This window comes from Pan troglodytes, chromosome 14, assembly GCF_028858775.2.
Source record: "Pan troglodytes isolate AG18354 chromosome 14, NHGRI_mPanTro3-v2.0_pri, whole genome shotgun sequence".
In the NCBI taxonomy this organism is placed as follows: domain Eukaryota; kingdom Metazoa; phylum Chordata; class Mammalia; order Primates; family Hominidae; genus Pan; species Pan troglodytes.
In genome coordinates this window covers 45,560,226-45,581,435 of record NC_072412.2, presented here as the reverse complement: position 1 = coordinate 45,581,435, position 21,210 = coordinate 45,560,226, and the positions used below count along the sequence as shown (strand labels likewise).

The following is a 21,210-nucleotide window of genomic DNA, read 5'->3' as shown; positions in this document are numbered from 1 at the left end:
CCTGTTTTGCAGAAGGTGAGGTCGAGCCAGATGTGAACACTTTAACCCAGGGAGACTATTCACTCTGTCCTTTAATTTTTATATTGTGCTGGTCACATAGCCACTCTGGGGTATGTGGGTGTGTAAGAGTTTTACAATAAACAATTCTGATTACCAGAAGTAAACTCCTTGCCATGACCAGGAATAAAACTGGTAAATTCCACATTTCTCTAACTTGGCTCATTGTTTAGAGCAGGCTGATAGGAAGATAAATCAAGGGACGTGTTCCTAGAAGTCCCTGGGCCTGTGGTCAGAGTTTAGACTCTCCATACCCCTTACCTGCACATATTAATTTTGACGCAATATTGACAACTTTATAAATATTTGGTTAAAATTATCATAGGATAGCATTTAGCTTCCAAATCAATGGTCAGTAACTTCATATTTTAATTCTATTATCTTTCCATCTAGAAACATGTTATCTCTTTTCATCTAACCAGAGAGTTTGCAGTCTTTCACAAAGTTTATAATGTTCTTCATATAAATCGTGTCCCTTTTCTGTTAAATTTCTTCCTACATTAAAAAAATTAATTTTGCTATCAGGAGTTGGACATTTCTTGCTGTTTATGTATCTGGAAACTTACTGCTAAGATAAGATAAGTAATTGTGTAATATATCTGTTTCCATTTAGCTTACCAAATTTTCTAAATGATACTATAATTATAAAAAATGGAATACTTTGGCTTTCTATTTTTACAATTATATTATTGGTAAAACATGGGAAATTTACTTCTCTTTTTCTATAATGTCTACTAGATATTTTATTTCCTTGACTTCTACACTCACCAGACCTTTAAGATAATATTAGTCTAAGATTATAAATATTGCCTAATATTATCTCTAATTTATAGTTGTGATAGAAATATGTCATTTCCCATTTTAATTAATATTGTTTTATCATTTGCCATTTAGAATGCTATTTATTTTGAGGTTGTTCACTAGTCTTTATTTAATTATTTCCTTTTATTTTATTAAGACTTGTGACTTGAAATTGTTCACTGGTTTTTCATAGTCTTTTCAACATTTAGATAGGATTCGATGACTTGACACTTTCATTTGTTGTTGTAACTGAATATGGAGACCGAGCTCCTAAATTAAACCAAACCTACATTCTTGGAAGGCTCAGATTAATCAAGACACACTATTTTTGGATAACAATTTCAAATTTATTCGACATCATTTTAATTAGAATATTTGTTCCTATGCTCACAAGTGAGATTGCTCTCTAGAGTTTTAAATTTTGTCCTATTTTCATCCATTTTATTAAAAATTAAAGATATTCTGGCAACCTAATATGAATCAGGGAGCTCTCCATATTTTTCTAAGATCTGAGGTTTCTCGAATAATGTTGCAAATATTTGTTTTTTAAAAATTAAATAGGGAGCCAGATGCAGTGGCTCATGCCTGAAATCCCAGCACTTTGAAGGCCCAAGGCAGGAGGATTGCTTGAGGCCGGGAGTTTGAGACTCTGCCCCTACAAAAAAATTTAAAATATATGTGGTAGTGTGCTCCTGTACACCCAGTGGGAGGCTGAAGCTGGAGGATTGTTTGAACCCAGGAGTTCCAGGCAGCAGTGAGCCACAATCATGCTGCTGCACTCTAGCCTAGGTGACAGAGCCAGACCCTGTCTCAGGAAAAAAAAAAGAAAAGAAAATTAAATTTAACTCAGATGTGGGACCATACATTTCTCTCTAGATTTTCTTTTCATTACTTTTTCAGTTACTTTTGTTGTCTAAACGATTTATTCAGGCCTTTTGCTTCATTTAGATTTCGGCGTCTTAATGTGTACATGTTCTCACCTTCATTAACCAGCTTGTTTGAAATTGTGTATATTCTGTTGAATGACTGGAGGAGTAAGGTCTTTGAATATCGGTTCATTTGTTTTTAGAATTTTGATCATCTTTTTAAAAATATTCATTTGAATTTTACCTAAACCTGAGCATTTTTAGGTGGAAGAATTTTTCAAAATCAACTTTTCCCATTCTTTTCCTTTTTAGGTGAAGCATAGAGAATTTAATGAACTTGCTCGCATGCACTGTTTCCATTACCTGTAATTTGGAATTTGGGGACAGTAAACTTTATCTTTCCAAGTAGGTTTTGAGATTTAAAAACAATATAAACTGGGTTCTATTTTTCCCACTCAAAGATGACACTGCTGACTCACATCCTTGGTTGTTTGGTTAAACATGTGATGGAGTCTATAAAATAATACATTCTAATTCTAAATCCTTTCCTTTGTGTGCAGTCGGCATTGACTTGTATCTAGGAAAACTACTCTCTGAATACGGTATTTTCCAATGAAAATAGTTGGTTTTCCAAATTGCCTATCACTGTGATTATCAAAGGGCAGTATCAGACCTTGACATTGTTGGGTATAGCCTTCCTTGTAAGTCTTCAATATTCAATGAAACTACCCCAGACAGCAGCTCTGAACCTGTGATCTTTTAAGCTGCTGAGAGATGTTATCCCCTGCACATTTGCCATGAGCACATCCGTCGTAGTTAAAATCTAAAAGTGGTGATTTTGTTAATGTTCAGATTAGATCTTTAATTAAGCTTTGATCCCCTCTAGCACAGACAACAATGTCAAACACGTAAGACCCGGGAGAAACTAAAATTCATTCCATAAGCTCATATCCTTCGGTACTTTGTGAAGAAACTAAAAAATAAAGCTCTTGTGGGTATTTCATAAGGGCGTGTTGAATATCTAATTGTCAGCTTAGAAGCTTCATTTAATTTGATGTCAAACTCTATGACATAAATGAAGCCAACAGAAATGTTTGTTTAGGTGATTTGGATCAACAGCTTGTTTTAATTGATTAAATGTTATTTTAGGTATTTAATGTTATACCGGTATAAATGCTATTTGTTATCTACAAACCATAATAGTAAATATGTAAAAAATGTACTTTTCTTTATCTAATTGATAGTTTAGCATGTGCAAGGATAAGATTGTGGAGCAAAGAACAGCTAAGTGTGTAAGAGAACTTGCATCCGTATGACTTTCCCTTTGTTTTTGCAGGATCGTTTATTTATTTGGAGGCACAGCGCTCCCCCGGGGTGGCCAAGCTTGGAAGTCCTGTTCTTACAAAATTGCTCACTGCCTCTACCCCATGTCAGGTAATCAACTGTTCTGAATTTCCACTGGCCATTCTGTGGTTGTAAATCGCTGAGCTTGGGTTACTCTGCTAGTAAATGCCCGCCATGTTTTACTAGCACTTTAATAATGAATTAAGAGATTTACATGCGCTATTTCAACACAAAATGCTATGTCCTTCTAGAAGACCATTTGTAACACATAACTGGCACCATTCTTTTGAGGGCTATTAAAGCTTTCTGTTATTTTATATTCTTTTCACACAGTCATTTCAATAATCTAAAGCTGTGGATACGTGTTGCCAAAATTTTTGGCCAACAATGTACATTGAGAAAAGTAAAATCAGTTAAATAAGTGTTTGTTGAAAGAAAGACAAATGGAAATGATTATATTTACTGAAATTTGAGTTTTTTAAATGAGTCCTCTGGTGCCAGGCAAACACAAACTAAGGAGTGAAATATCCATTTTATTTCAGCAGCATATTAGAGAGGATGGACTAGTTAGATTTGGTTCAAGTCTCTTTTGCCACTTTCTAACTGTGGCTCAGACAAATTGTATATTCCTTTTGAGACTCAGTGTCTACACCAGAAACATACATGATTGTATGGATTAAATGTCAGCGTTTACATTGGAAGCATACACGATTATATGGAATAATGTCAAGGATTAAAATGTGATTAAATAAAGCACCTGGCAAAATATTTGGTACATAGTAGGTAAACAATGTTTGTACCAAACATTGGTATATATGTACCAAATATAATGTTAATTCAGTAAACATAATTCCTTTGCTTTCCATAAAAGTAACACCTAAATCAGAGGTCTGTATTCAGCTTGTCTTATTTTCAGTCCTTTTGAGAGCTCCAACATGCCTCTCGGCCCTTAGGATTTCAGCTAATTTTTTCGTCTTTACTTATCAGAAAATAATGAAGAGATCAATAGTGCCACACAGTAAATTCATTGCCTGTAAGTGTAGTGTTAGAGCAGTTTACTTGGGCATTCCTGGTGATAAATGACATATTATTCCGAGGTATAAACCTAATTATACTTTCAGTTTGGTATAAGTCTAAGTGGGAGTGCCCTGAGTTCTTAATAGTGGTGTCTATAGATACTTTCTTTTAAAGTCCTAAAGATACTTTCTTTTCCTTTCTTTTGTTTTTTTTTTCTTCCCATTTCTTTGTGAGAATAAGAATTAAAGCAAATGCCTGGTCTCCATTTCCATTTTATCCAAATGCCTTTTACCCATTCCCATCTCTTTATTTTAATTAAACCCTATAAGATAGACAGAAAAAGAGAAAGATAAATATAGAGTGTTTTTTTTTTTTTGAGGGGAAACTCCAGAAGCACTTCTTCTTTGAAAGTACAAGCTAACTTAGATTTAATTCAAGGTCATACATTAAAGTGATGAGATCACAAATGTTAGATATATAGAAAAAATTGAATGTAAAGGAATATGATGTGTTAATTCTGCCTGCTTTACAGAAATTTGAAGATACTAAGAGTGTATTAGAAATTCCTATGACTCACCTAGAGTCACTGAGAAATCATATGCATGTATATGATATTAAAATGTAATCTACCTTTCCCATCATTGTATGCTTCCCGATAGCCATTGATTTGTGGTCACTGGGATTGAGTTTCAGTTTATCATTGTTTCCACTTGAGGACACTTAATTTTTGCTTAAATTGGTAACTTAGTTGGGGTTGGGGTGTTATTTAGGTGGGGTCTCAGTGAAAATGCTGTCATGGACATTTTGGGTGTTTGGTAGTTTATCTCAAAACCAAGGCTTCGATCTCTAAAGGCTATGGATACTGACTTAATGGTTTGCCTTGGTTTTTGAAAAACTGAGACTGCTTCAAGGCGCCACTGCAGACTGCCAGAATAGATATTTGTTTTTCACGCCTTTCTCTATGTGCTTGAATTTTAGGAGTCTTTGAGTTAGCAGGAAGGATATTTGAGTTACTTTGTAATGCTTTCCAGTTTAGGAAGTAGGAGTAGACTGTAGGAGAATGTTATTGATAGTCTGAGATACACATAGCTATGGTTCTCAGGATTTTTCTAAGACTATAATATGAATTTTTTAAATAAGTTTGTGGCAATATGTGATATTTTCTTTTTCTTTCTTTCTTCTTTTTTTTTTTTTTTTCCTGAGACAGAGTCTCACTCTGTCGCCCAGGCTGGAGTGCAGTGGCGCAATCTGGGCTCACTGCACGCTCCTGCCTCAGCCTCCTGAGTAGCTGGGACTACAGGTGCCCACCACCACTCCTGGCTAATTTTTTGTATTTTTAGTAGAGTCGGGGTTTCACCATGTTAGCCAGGATGGTCTCGATCTCCTGACCTCGTGATTCACCTGCCTTGGCCTCCCAAAGTGCTGGGATTACAGGCGTGAGCCACCGCACCCAGTCGATATTTTCTTACATAAAAGTTACAGAATAAGCAAACAAAACAAATTCTTACCTTCTTGGGTAACTGGAAAATCTAGCCAATCCTCTGAATTGGAACGTATTAATAATAGTGCTTTCATGGAATCAATGTTCTTCATTATAAGGTAGTAGAGTCAAGCAGTGAGATAACCAGTGTGGGGTACTTTGATATGATTAAAGCCTTCATTTTCTGAAATTATATGGTTTTTTTTTTTCCTACATAATCCTAGCAGACTAATACAGTTAAGAATTTTTTCTTTTTTTGAAAGGAATTTAAAGCAACTTGAGCTTTCTCGTGAGTTGCCATTTCTAACAGCACGATTTTAGGGCCATTTTGCATGGATTACCTTGTACTTTATATGTGGCCAACACATGCCATCAGCATGGACAATTGTTCTTGCAGCTAATCATTGTTCAAGATGCGGACTTTAATTTATGCTTCAAAAGTCCTTTCAGCCACTAGTGGAAAATTGGCATTTTTCTTTGAAATACAAGATAGGACAAACAGAACACGAGGGAGCCCAAAGCTATTCTATCTTACTGCTGTTGAAATGCTGTTACTGTTTACAATTAACTAGGAAATGTAAAGTATGAAGGGGATTAATGTGGGTACTAATATTTTCTGAGTTTTCATATTTGAGTTACTGTGTAAGTAACATAATCTTACTTTTAGGACTTCACAATTAAATACAGAAAGATGGATAATATGAAGCTTTTGCTTTCAAAGTTAGTTTGTATGTTCATCTATTGATCTTTCTTTTGTTTTTAATTCTCCAACTTGTTTTGCAAGTACATTAATATTCCTTAATTAAAAATAATTCATAGATTGTTTTACAAATATGAATGAGAAAGTCAGGACAAAGGTAGTTGAAACCAGAGATAGGTTGGATCCCAAAGTAAAGTTTATGAGGGCCAGCCTACACATTTGAGTCTGCCAATGCAGAGAGGGCCACATGTGGTTCATTCAAGGAAGTAAAGAGAAATAAACAAAACTGAAAATAGTTCTTCTGAGACTTCTCCCGAGTGCTTGCTATATTACAAAGTAAACATTATACCTACGATTCAACACATATATATTGCTTATCTACTGTGTGTTGATCACAGTCCTCAATGCAGGGAATATAATGACAACAACCTAAACACATGCTTGCTCTAACAAAATGTTGTTTAGTGGGGGATACTGACAGCAATTCAGTGTAAAATGCTGCAAACTACAAGAGGGTGAGTCCAGTATAATAATAACACTCTACAAATCTCTCTCAAAGAGTTTTAAAAGGCCATGTCTTACAATGTCCCCAAAGTAGGACAATGAACTGGAGTCAAAGAAGAATTTAGAAAAAAAGTAATTTTGGATCATGTCCTGCAATGGTGCAGTTGTGCTCTATTCCCTGGTCATTGTGTTTAATCCAAAGATCAATGTTAGAATAGCTGATGGATTCTAGAGGAAGCAACAGTCTACAGAGGAAAGGGCGAGCAGGTGCTCTCTCCAATCTGTATATCAAAGCACATAAAGATTAATCATTTAAACGGGAAAAACAGATTCTGTTTTATTGAAGATTCTAAACCTCAACATAAGCTTGTTCAGGAAAAGAATGCCCAGGAAAAAGCATAACTGACTAGGAGCCATAAAAATCACTATGGTAATGGTGAGGGATGTGTGTGTGTGTCTGTGTATTTATGTATGTGGTGAATGATCCCCTCTTTCAATATATACTTATTCCCAGCTGAATTTTGAGGAGCTATAGATATCTTAGCTTGTTTTTTTTTCTTTTCTCCCATTTATTTATTTTGCTTTTTTGGCTATTCTTGTCCTTCTGTATCTTCGTATTCTAGATCTGATAAAGGTGCAGCAAGTGTGGCAATAAGCAGACTGAGGAAGGCATAAAGGGTCTGATGTGAAGCAGAGAAGGCAGAGGTGGCTGAGGGTTTGGAGTAAAATCGAGAATGGCCATGAAGATCTGACCAAGGAGCTCTGAGATTGAGAAGGAATTAGAACAAAGTCCATAGGGAAGTTGAGAAAATTGGCAGAAAATTTGAAGAGGAGGGTTTCAACAGGAGATGATCAAAATTAAAAAAAAAAGAAAGAAAGAAAACAGAAAAATAAGGAAGAATTCATTTTGAACCTCTGAATCATGATCTTGGGTGTCCCAGACTGAAGTATCAGAGAGCCCAAGGTCCCAGAGGCACTGTACAGACACGAGAGCCAATGGAACTAAGACTATCACCCCCTCTCCAGCTTAGGTACTCATCCATATGCAGTAACTGGTGTAAATCACCAGATGTTCTTTCCTTTGGTAGTAAAATATATAATTTAATGTATACATATATATTTTTTAAAAATAGAAATAATTTAAAATCATAAGGATACAATTAAAAATGAAATAATTGGAGCTTCCATTTTTATCTTCAATATTCAGAAAGAACTGTTTGTTGGAAACTTTTTTAACCACATGAAATTCTCTTGAATGCAGTGATTCAAAGTCTTGAATAGTCATACTATATATAAAATCTGCCTTAGTGGAGACCCAATAAAAATAAAAGCAAGCCCTTTTTATTAACATTTTACTTAACTTGTTTTGAATGAAGCAGGCATGCATCAAGAAAATTTCCTTTAAAAATGATCAAGTAGTAAATAAAATTTGAATGTTTGGTGTAATTTTCACTTACATGCTTTGCAGACCTGTTTCATGCAACATTCTGGGATGATGGACAATGTTCCCTATGTTAAGTATAGTAGCTACTAGCTACATAGAGCTATTGAGCATTTAAAACAACTGAGAGGCCGGGCACAGTGGCTCTGGCCTGTAATCCCAGCACTTTGGGAGGCTGAGGCAGGTGGATCACAAGGTCAGGAGATCGAGATCATCCTGGCCAACATGGTAAAACCCCATCGCTACTAAAAATACAAAAATTAGCTGGGTGTGGTGGCACGTGCCTGTAGTCCCAGCTACTCTGGAGGCTGAGGCAGGAGAATCACTTGAACCCAGGAAGTGGAGGCTGCAGTGAGCCGTGATCACACCACTGCACTCCAGCCTGGGCAACAGAGTGAAACTCTGTCTCAAGAACAACAACAACAACAACAAAAACAAAACCATAACTGAGAAAATGAATTTTTCACTTTGTTTAATTTTAATTAATTTAAATTTAACAGCCACACTATTTTCACAATTTTGTAGTTATGCTCATTATAATTAAATGTTCATTTTCTTTTGCCACTCTTCCTCCAAAAGACTCAAAGGTCCCTAAGGACCTGTAATGCCTTATACATTTTTTTTGACATAGAATAGATTATCTTTCTTTCTCTCTTTCCTCTCTCTCTCTCTCTGTTACTTTCTCTATATATATTTCTGAATGTTTATAAGCATTTACTGACAGTCTTCTCATTTCTTTCTTCTTTTTTTAATGCAATTAACTGAATACTTAGAAAATACAAATTACTATAATAAGTTCTGTGAGGAATTTATGACACGTTTCATGATTTGGAGTTTAAGGTTTAGTGTTCTGCTACTGGCATGTACCAGGTTGAGAGGCACAGAGTTTCCATACTTGAGTACTACTTATGTGAAGTCACAGCTTGTATCAATAACTTAAAATTGATCATTACAGAAATTCAAATCAAAACCACAATGAGATATCATCTCACACCAGTCAGAATGGCCATTATTAAAATGTCAAAAAATAACATGCCGGCAAGGTTGTGGAGAAAAAAGTATGCTTATACACTGTTGATAGGAGTGTAGATTAGTTCAACCATTGCAGAAAGCAGTATGGCAACTCCGCAAAGAGCTAAAAGCAGAGCTACTATTCCACCCAGCAATCCCATTACTGGGTACATATACCTACAGTACTAGAAATTTTTCTACTGTAGGTCAGGTGCAGTGGCTCACGCCTGTAATCCCAGTACTTTGGGCAGCTGAGGTGGGTGGAGTGCTTGAGTCCAGGAGTTTAAGACCAGTCTGGGTAACATGGTGAAACCCTCATCTCTACTAAAAATTTTTTAAAAAATTAGCTGGGTGTGGTGGTACAAGCCTGTAGTCCCAATTACTGAGAAGGCTGAGGTGGGAGAATTACCTGAGCTCAGGAGTTTGAGGCTGCAGTGAGCCGTGATCATGCCACTGCACTCCAGCCTGAACAACTGGAGTGAAACCCTGTCTAAAAAAAAAAAAAAAAAAAAAAAAAAAAAGACATCATTCTATCATAAAGATACATTCACATGTATGTGAATGGTCATTGCAGCGCTATTTACAATAGCAAGGATATGGAATCAACCTAGATGCCCATCAATGACAGATTGGATAAAGAAAGAGTGGTACATATGTACTGCGGAATATGCAGCCATAAAAAAAGAACAAGATCATGTCTTTTGTGGGAACATGGATGGAGCTGGAGGCCATTATCCTTAGCAAACTAACACAGGAAAAGGAAACCAAATACCGAATGTTCTCACTTACAAGTTGGGAGCTAAATAATAAAAACAATGAACACAAAGAAGGAAACAACAGACACGGGGGTCTACTTTAGGGGGGAGGGTGGAGGAGGGAGAGGAGCAGAAAAGATAACTATTGGGTACAATGCTTAGTACCTGGGTGACGAAATAATCTGTACAAGTCCCCGTGACACGTGTTTGCCTATGTAACAAATCTTCACATGTACCCCGAACCTAAAATAAAAGTAAAAAGGAAAAACAATGAATTAAAAAAATTTGTGGGCTGTATCAATAAATTTTGTTCAGTGATTTCACCCTCAAAAATTCAAAATATAATGGAACATTCCTTGGTATTTAATAACTTAAGAATTTAAGTCTGCATAATGCAAATTCTATAAAAAAAGTAAATTAAATATAAGTTCTGAGCTCTTATCCCATTGACTATGGATCCCGTTGGCATTTATACTTAATACACTATTAAAATAACTTCACACTGGTGATGTACTGAGTGACAGTTTGACAGCTCAAAATTCTGATGGGACATGCACATCTCTTGTACAACTAGGTTTACAGCTCTGTTTTGCATATTTACAAGCTTGGGACACAGTGAAACTTACAGCAGGGATCTAAAATGTAATCGCAGTTGAGAAACATGAATCCTCTCTTTCCATGGAATTTAATTAAACCTTTCCATTATTTTTGTTTCTAACTCACCTGTCAAGGTGTGAATTAAGGTAAGCACAGTAATAAAATCTGAAATGAAATAAACAATCAGAATTTTTAAATCAGGTGGTCACAATTAAGTAGACATTGATAAAAATGTGTACCAAATAGATGCTTGGTGTTTTAAAATGAACAATTTTTTTAAAAAAGCATTTAAAACATTTTTTTGGTCAACATTCATCACTGGAATTGGGTCCCAACAGTGAAATACATGGCTTGCCTATACATACACTAGTATCTGTCCATGTATCAGTATAAAAGCACAATGATGAATGGGAAAACATTTTTAAAAAAGAATTTAAAATATAATGAACCTGAAAAAATGTCACTGAATCTAAAGAGAAGTATTCCACTTTTGTGGGACCTCATCTTTAAATGTTGGGTTTTTCTTTAAAACATACAGCCTTAGGACCTGTTATATGATAATGAGAAGAAGCAAAAAAATTTGACTGCAGCGTACCTGAACTTGTTTTAATGGAGGTTTTGTGGGCATATTTTACAGAATGAATCATCCAGACAACATTGAGGGAATTAATTTTTGCCTCACACAGCTCCAGGTACTTAGAAAGTGGTCAGTAAATTTTGGTTGAATCAATAACAGTACGCAATTTCATGTTAGGGCTACTGCTATCAGCACCTGGCATAATCCTCTCTATTCTCTTCACTATGTAGTTAAGCCATCAAACCTTTAGATGGTGTCATTATTGATGGTGAATAGGAAGTGAAATGATTAAGCCTCCCTACCCTCAAAGAATGTTGTCTTACTTGGCTCAATTATTGATGAACAGTATCCTGTGAGCTTCCCCATTATTTGTTAATGCTACCACAGAGACTAAATTGATATAAAGTATTAATTACAGTTTGTAAAATTAACCTAAGAAAATAATTTTTAAGGAAAGTTTTTCTTGTTTGAAACATCAAGTTTGTATAGTAATACTTGATTTTGTAACGTTGAGTCTCAACGTGTACCTCTCATATTTGTAAGAAGCCAGAGAGAAGGATTCTGGAAACTTCCATGGAAACAGTGGTACTGCCCATGACTGGGTTACACATCTGGGGGAAAGGAGAATTGAGAAGATTATATTTAACACAGAAGTTGTTTGGAATATATATATATATATATATTTTGTTGTTGTTGTTTTGTTGTTGTTGTTGTTTGTTGTTGTTGTTGTTTTGTTTTGTTTTGTTTTTTGAGATGGCGTCTCGCTCTTGTTGCCCAGGCTGGAGTGCAATGGCGTGATCTCAGCTCACTGCAACCTCCCCGCCTTCTGGGTTCAAGCGATTCTTCTACCTCAGCCTTCCGAATAGCTGGGATTACACGCATGCAATACCACACCCGGCTAATTTTTTTGTATTATTAGTAGAGATGGTGTTTCATGCCTGTAATCCCAGCACTTTGGGAGGCCGAGGCAGGCAGATCACCTGAGGTCAGGAATATTTCAAATTATAGGAAAAACTACCAGAGACAGGTCAATGGAATATTTATATCATTGAAAACATGTTTTCAACAGGTGCAGTTTTGGTATCATTTGTCTCAACATTCAAATCTCTCAGTTTTTACAAGAACGTCTCTAGATGGAAACTTGCAAAAGCAAGGCAAAATAATCAGATTCTCCGAATCTCAGTGGAGCCACGCAAAAATTGATCTCATTGCAGAAGCGGGAGAATCTACTCTACCTTTTCAGGTAAGCACATACGAAATTAATACAACTCAACAGAAGACACTTATTTAATGCTAATCCTTTCAGATAACAATATAACACACATAGCTCATACCTTTTCAGGTGAGCACATATGAAATTAATACAATGCAACAGAAGACACTTATTTAATGCTAATCCTTTCAGATAACAAAATAACACACGCAGCTCATGAATTTATTCAATATTAATGAAGCAAACACATTCAGAGATCAAACACATGATCTGTGATGAGTAGAGAGGTTGTTTTGACTATGCACTCAAGACATGTGTAGAATAGTAGCAAAAATGGAGATAAGAAATGAATAAGATGGCAGAGAGAAGAGTAACTTAAAATCATTTCTAAGTGAAGACATTGGATTATATGATCTAGTGAAAAAAAGTCTGACGTGGGCTGTAATATTTTAATCCTATTGCCTCACTTTCTGCTGCCTGGTAACATTGAGAATGTTATCCACCTTTGGGAACTGGAGGACATTATACAAAGTGAAATAAGCCAGGCACAGAAGGACAAATATGGCAGGTTCTCACTCATGTGTGGGAACTAAAAAGTTGATCTCATGGAGGTAGAGAGGAGAATGGTGGTTACTAGAGGCTGAGAAAGGTGGGGAGGAGGAGGTTAGGAAGGGAGATTTGTTAATGGTTAAAAAATGTAGTTAGTTAGATAGAAGAAATAAGCTGTAGTGTTTGATAGCACAGTAGGGCAATTATAACAAGTTATTGTGTATTTCAAAATATTTAGGGGATAAGATTTGGAGCGTTCCCAACACAAAGAAATGAGAAGTGTGTGAGGAGATGGTATCCCAATTACCTTTATTTGATAGTGACACATTATATGCATGTATCAAAATATCACATTTACCCCATAAATATGTACAACTACTATGTATTAATAAAATATAATAATAAAAGAAGGCAATTGTATCTTGTCAAATGGGTGTTCTACTTTCTACCTTCCTGTATATAAGTCTTCTGGATGACATTTGAAAAGAGCTATTTTGGAAACTAGATTGGATGGAGTGGAATATGGTGGAAAGCACACTGTTTTGGAGTCAGTGGTCTGAGTTTTAGTCTCTGCTCTGCTCATTGGTTGCTAAGTGACTGTGTAAATATTGTCTTTGTGCATCAAATTTCCTAATGTGTGAAAACCAGTGATGATAAAAGCAATATTCCAGGGGAGTCTGAATATTAAAGATAATATAGCTAAAATGGCAGCCATGAACATGGGCTCTGGAAACTTGGGTTCAAGTTAAAGGGTTGGGGGTGGTGGCTCATGCCTGTAATCCCATCGCTTTGGGAGGCTGAGGCGGGTGGATCACGAGATCAGGAGATCGAGACCATCCTGAGTAACACGGTGAAACCCCACCTCTACAAAAAATACAAAAAATTAGCCGGGCATGGTGGCACGTGCTTGTAGTCCCAGCTACTCTGGAGGCTGAAGCAGGAGAAGCACTTGAACCTGGGAGGTGGAAGTTGCAGTGAGCCGACATGGCGCCACTGCACTGCAGCCTGGGCAACAGAGTGAGACTCCATCTTTAAAAAACAAAAACAAAAAAGTGTATGATTATAGGGAAGTTACCGAAGCCCTCTATGCCTCTTTCATTAGTAGGGTGTGAGGATAATAGTTGGGGATTTAAGGTCATATCATCCTCATTTCTGAACAAATTGAGATAAATATAGAGGTTAAACAGGTAGAGAATACATATTTTGGAGCAGATGGCTTTAGAATGTAGAGTCACTTATTTAAAATAATGCTTGATCTTAGAATAAATAGAATTACCCAGAGGACAATTGACTGTGCTGGAGAAATATAGAGCTCATACTCTAGGCGAAGTCTCTTACCTTTAGCCAGAGATAATATCAGTGTGCATGCCTCCTGAGGACAGGCTGGCTCCCAATAGTGGGTGTTGAATGGGAGAAGAGGATGAATCGAGCTCCCCCAGGTTACTCTTCTAACTTCACAGTCGGGTAAATCTTCCTCCTCCCACGGAGTGAGGGGTAAGTAACAGCAATGTTACTACAGTGAACCACCTCCCCATGAAAGCAGGAAGACTAGGGCATAAGCATCAACTGTAATCAATTACTGTTCTCTACTTTATACAGTTATTGTGAGGATTATATGGTGTATACTTGTAAAGCACATGGAAGCAAATCTGGCACAAACACAGAATTCAGCTGTTTTTATTGCTGTAGTTATTCCTTGGATATTGTCTGGAAATAGTAGACACTCAATAAATCTTAGTGTTCTCTGTTTTATAAAGGGAATTCCCGCTTGATCAGAACTCTAGGCTTGATCATTAAAGGCTTCTTTACTCAGTGAAGGTCCCCAACGTCCCTTCTCAAAGATCAATTTATTCTATTCTCATATTTAATGGACAAAGACATCATGAATACTAGCAGCTCTTAATTGGGAAGCATTTGACACAAAGGCTGGTCATGGAATCATTTTGGTGTCAATCTCCATTGCAAGTAGCAGGGCAATGAAATCAGAACAATTTGATCTTTTGCCTCCTGCATTTATATTCTATATTCTATAGAAAATTGTTTTCATTCGGTTTGCTTTTAGTTAGAATGAAACTCACCAAGAAGATCGTTCAGAGTTTGTCATTAATTGACATATTGAGAAGAAAATAGAATGTCCTTTCTAGCAGTAAGTAATTTAGAAATATGAGTTGAAACACATGCCATTTCTGTCTACAGCTGGAAGCTCTCATGGACCCATCAGCATTACTGAAGAGTTTCAGTGAATGCAATTTTTGTTTTCTCTTTAATGTTCTCCTTTTTGGATATAGTAATGGTTTTGCTTTGCAGTGCAAATGGAGACTATCCCTTATTATCTGGGGGCATATTAACTAGTTTGTAGATGGGCAGTGGTTTGGTTAGATTCTGTGATTTGGCTGCAATGGATGTGTGAGGGTTTCTAACTCAGCCCTGCTCCTCCCTCTCCCTTCATCCCCCTGCTGGTGGCTCAGCACCTTGTGTTGCTTTTTCTCTCCAATCAGCCTCAATGCTGAGTTCTTTCGAGGCCTCGGTCACATTGAATTCACCCCAGAGAAGCTAAGACTTTTCCTCTGTGCCTCCCCACTTAATCTGCCTATGAGTTGGCTACAGCACACATTTATTTTGGAAACTACAGATGAGTAAAAGAAAAATAAGAAAAAAACATCCCCTCACATTTCACTCTCAAGAAGCCCATGACAGCCCTATAATATCCAATCAGCAATTTAGAAAATTAAGTTTGGAAAGCAATAAGCTTTTTAAAAATGAGTTTAGAGGCAAAACCCAAGCTGCCCTGAACCACTGTGAGGCCTTTAGGCAGCTGATTTCATGATAGGTTTGATTAAACAGTGCTGCCCCCAATCTCCCAGAGGGTGTCATGTAATAAACACTCTCGGTGTTATGTTACCATTCTCAGCTCTGAGCTATTCACATTTCAAAACTCATCTGGCCCCAAAGACTTTAGATAAGGAACTGTGGACTTGCATTGATGTTCTGCTGTGAATCAGTCTGGATTTTATACATACACAATATATAAAAATAGATACACTTGCACAGATACATACATGGTAATATTTAATCCATGAGTATTGCATATATTTACTATTAAATATTTCTAACTAGTAGTTAAAACAGAGAGAAACAAATACCTAAATACAGCTCAGGATTAACTAATGTTAACATTTTGTTTGCTTATAATGTTAAAGTTTGTTTGCTTATGAAGATGCAACTTTTGTCTTCCTTGTATCTCTCTCCATCCCATTTCTTATCCTCTGCAGAAAAAAAAAGATGCTGATATTATGCTGGCTTTAACCTGATTTCTCTGAGTGTATTTTTAAAGATATGAAAATATACATGAGGATTCTAGCTAGGTACAGTTCTACTTTGTTCTTTTATCGACAACAAATGAAAAAGATATTCTACCTACAAATAGTTAATCTAGCTTTTTAAATATTCAAATATTTAAAGTTTGTCTTCTTGGATATAGGCTAGGATTTAAGATTAGTAGCCTGAATCATTTAAGGGTGACCTTAGTCATTGTCTAGCTTTCAGTTCTACGTGACTAAGCTCTGAACATATTTATACAGTACAGTGTAATCCAGTCCAAATATTGGAAAGAAGAAAGACATCAAATCACGTGACCTCTGTGTTCCCTTTTAGCCATGAAATTCTGATTCAGTGTGGTTCTTTTGATGTCAATTGTAGACAGTATAACAGAATACAGATTGCTTTGGGTTTCATAGCAAATAAGCACCCCTAGTTAGGTAGGGCATTTGCTCTTCCTGCTGGCAAAGAATTAGGTTTACTGTTTTCTCTGTAAGAACAGCAAATTAATGACATTTCAATATTCCCTCTATTTCTTGCGAGAGTTTATTGGAAAAATTTAGGTCAAAGAGTTAATAGTATTTTTCAAATCTGTTTTAACTTGGCCTGCTCACTTGCTATGTTCAGCTTTTCACACAAATAGATTCTTTTAATATTTCTTTTCCCCCCAACTGTTGTGCTGTTTTAGTATCTCAAGGTGGCACTTTTTCTGAGTAGTCCATTGATTTCAAGTTGCTCTACTTTCTTCGAGCTTCCTATTAAAATGTAATTGTATCATATTTTAGATTTCATTTTGAAATGAACCTTTTGTGAAATTTCACACAATGATGGATACCATGTTCGCTCTTTATCGGAGTCAATGATATAAATCAATAACAATTTCCTGACATTATTTGACGATTCAGTGAAGGGTAAGATTCATAACACAAAAGTAAAAGGTGATCGAGTCTCCGTAAAGTTGCTGTGTCCTTGGCCTGCTTAATCTAGAGCTGCATGAAATCTTGTTTCTCCAGACAGCCCTATTCTGCAGCATCCACTAAAGCCCAGTTATCTCTTTATTTCATTAGAGAGATGCAGGATAGTATAATCATTAATGGCTCAGCTTACATATTTTTCTTACTTGACATGTGACATTCAACCAATTACTTCTATTCTCTAATCTTCTGTTTCTTTCACCTTAAAATAAGATGAAAATAGCATCATCTTCACAGGATTAAAACAAGTGAATGTGACTGGCATATAGTAAGTGCTAAATAAAAGGTGGCTGCTGCTCTTATTATTGATACCATCATCATTCTTCAAAAATTAATATATTCCTACTACTCTCTACTCCTTCTTACTATATCTCTATTTTCTCTTGGATTCATATTCATTTTTTGCTCCTGTTATTTTTTTTGAAAACAATATTTCTATGTTAATTGCGTATTTGTCTGGAAAAGCACCTGAGTTTTGCACTTGTAAAAAGTAATCACTTGATTATGAACATTTATGAATTTTTGTGGTTCCTAAAAGCAAGAAATTATTTTGTTCATAGAAGGAATAATATAATTGAATAAAACAAAAATCAACAAGATCCCAAAAAATAGTTTTAGAAGAGTGAGTCATCTAATTCAATTTAAAATGTAAATTATTCAATTACCTTGAGAATCTTATCAAATGAGGTTTTCACTCTTCCTCCATCTGTGGTTGAAACAGCTCTTCTGAGTGACCTCTTTCTCACTTACTGATTACTAATTGATGCTGACTGTAGTTCCGAAAGGGAATTGGTCACAACATTTTATATTTATATATATATGTATATATATACATATATATATGTATATATATACACACACACACATATATATACACACACACATATATATGTGTCTATGTGTGTATATAAATACACATATATGTCTATGTGTGTATATATACACACATATATGTGTGTATGTGTGTATATATACATATATACACGTATATACGTATATATACGTGTATATACGTATATATCATATATATGATATATATACACATATATGTGATATATATATCATATATACATATATGTATATATATATCAGTTTGGTTACATATATACATATATACACATATATACATATATACACGTATATACGGATATATATGATATATATCATAATATATGATATATACATATATGTGATATATATATCATATATGTATATTTACACATATATGTATATATATCATATATACATGTATGTGTATATATATCAGTTTGGTTATGTATATACATATATACACATATATACACATACATACATATACATATATACACATATATACATATATATATGTATATGTATATGTATATGTATATATCAGTTTGGTTAAAACCAGCAATAAAAAATAGGAACAGCCAAGGTGATTTTGAAACCATGAGATGGTCATTATTTACAGGTGTAACAGACATTTTTTGAAGGAAGTAATTGCTTGTATTTTAAAATTCGTATGATTTTAATTAATGGTAGAATTACAATTTCTAATGGTATAATTATGAATTTAACTATGTAGAAGTAAGCAAGCAAAATATAGATGACCTAATATTACTTTTGTTTGGCTTTTGAAGTTGGATTTATCCTTCCATTTTAATATGAATATCTAAAGGAACCTGGTGGGTCCCTTCAGGTAAAATAATGTAACCACATTTTAAAGACTACCTCAGGATTTTACTTCACCTCATCCCAGGGCCCACCCATTCCATTCAAATAATGTGAGCGTGTACCTCTTTAGGAGCATAGAGAAGTGCCTCAAACTGTCGTTTTTTTTTTTTTCTCCAGTTTTCTCTGAGTAGCACAGACCTTCAAATATGATGGTCAACAAATGCTTGTCTAATGAGTCTGAAGAATTAAACATCTATTTTAATTGACATCAATGCAAGATGTATTATAATAATGAATATAGAAAAACTCTTTCAAAAGTTAAGCTGTCCAAAAAAATCACAGTCACTTAATGGTATTAAACACAATATATTTCTAAAGTACAATACTTGTGTATATTTTACCAAGATCCTTCTTCAAAACCTATGTTATTTTCTGCCTCTGAAATGAAGGCTAAATTTCTTAGTTTAAGATTCTACAGAAATCATCTCTAATCAGAATCTTAAAAAAGTATTATGTACATCACATTAAAATATCAAAAATTGCAAATAAAGCAACAGTCCCTGCTGACCACCCTCATCACCCACTATAGATTTTATCTTGAGTATCTTTAGATACCAGTTTATTTTTACGTCCAGTCCATTTTCTATTTACTTAATATGTATAAATGTACCACATATACTTGGAAATCTAAACCATTGTATGTTTTCAGCCTAAGTAATATTATACTATAATATTTTTCTGTAACTTAATTTTTTTACTCCAAAACACATGTTGAATTTCTTTCCATAATGACACATGGCGATAGATATTATTTTTAACTGGTATAGTATTTCTCACTATTGATTGATTCATTCACATGTAAGTTCTTTCCTGTCATTTGTCATCAAAACCAGCACTGAAATAAACATTCCTGCACAAGCCTTCATGTGTATACCTTTGAGTGTCTCACTAGGATAAATGCCAAGAAATTAACTCAATTTTTATAGTCTATGCAATTTTTCTTTTTAACAAATGCTATCTAGTTTCTCTCCAATTGAGCTGTACCAACTCATGGAATTTTCCTCTCCATCTATTATCTGATTAATTTGTTGTTCTCTTAAAATCTTATACTCCGTTAACACCCATCAACATTTTCTAAACACACCATACACTTTCTCATCTCTGTGTTTTTGCTGCGATTGCTGCCTCAGTTTCTCGAGGTAAAATGTTTTGCCCAACAAAATTTGGTATCATGGAGGCTTACTATTACTTCTCCACCAAATCTTTTCCCAAACTCTCATTATTGGCAGAAATAATGAAGTGTCTTCTTTGAGTCTCCTAGTATCTTATACTTATTTCTTATACAGCATTTATGATGTCGGGTAGTGAATGTATCATACGTAGTGTAGGAGAGGAAAAGTAATACCGTTTCCTCACTCATCACAAGGGATATGGCTGGAACCCCTATAACAAAAGAGAGGTTAAAAAGAAAAAAAATAACAAATTTATTAGCATTTTATGTGACATAGGGGCCTTCAAAAACAAAGGCCTGAAGACCAGGGAAAACTCTCTATGTTTATGCTTAAGTTCAACAATGAATGGACAATCATGAAGAAATACAAATGGACAGAAAGAATATGATCTCATTGTAAAAACTTGGAGAGAACTCAGCAAAGATCTTTATGGGCCTCTCTGTGTAGTGTTTCTTTCATCCAGGTATAGATAGGGTAGGACACCAGTTAAATGAGGTTCTTATGACCTATTTTGAGGAGAAGTAAGCCGGATAATTCCTTTATGGCTGGCTCTCACAAAGGAAAGAGAGGGGAAGGCAGAGAGGGACTCCAAGGTGCTATATTTTGGGACAGCATGTTCTGACTCCAAGGTGTTGTATTTTGAGATAGCATGTTCTGAGCCCTGGCACAAGTAAATTTAATGATCCTTGAGATTGGAGACCCTCCTTGATAGGATAGAAATGTACCTTCTCTCTGTGTCCTGGACTGGTGGTCCACTATGCAGGTTCATAAGATTCCTGGCATAAATTACTTCTTCCTTTCCCTCCTTTCTCTCTCTCTCTCTCTTTTTTTCTTCTTGGAATAACAACATAATATGAGTAATTAACAAGAAAGAAAACAAATTATATCAGTCATTATTCAGCCTTAGAATAAACTAAAATTAAATAGATGTCTCTGAGTGCTTCAGCATATGAATATTATCAACCACTGTATGTGGTTATTGATGTGTGCTTTACTACAGTGAGTATGTTTCTGTGTATGTATATAATATATATTATGTTTGTATGAATGTATATAATATTTAAATATTTTAATATGGAAATAAATCATTGCCTTCAGCACACTGATTACAAATCAATTCA

At 35.2% G+C, this 21,210-nt stretch overlaps 1 protein-coding gene across 1 annotated transcript in view; it reads left to right on the top strand.

Annotated features, from left to right (window-relative positions):
- Window positions 1-3,149, top strand: part of LOC129136776 (MAM and LDL-receptor class A domain-containing protein 1-like) — a 275,011-nt gene extending 271,862 nt beyond the window's left edge. Inside the window, exon 9 of the mRNA XM_063792149.1 lies at window positions 3,061-3,149. The gene's annotated coding sequence lies outside the window, so the exon portion shown is untranslated. The remainder of the gene's footprint in view (window positions 1-3,060) is intronic.
- The last annotated feature ends 18,061 nt before the right edge of the window (window positions 3,150-21,210 follow it).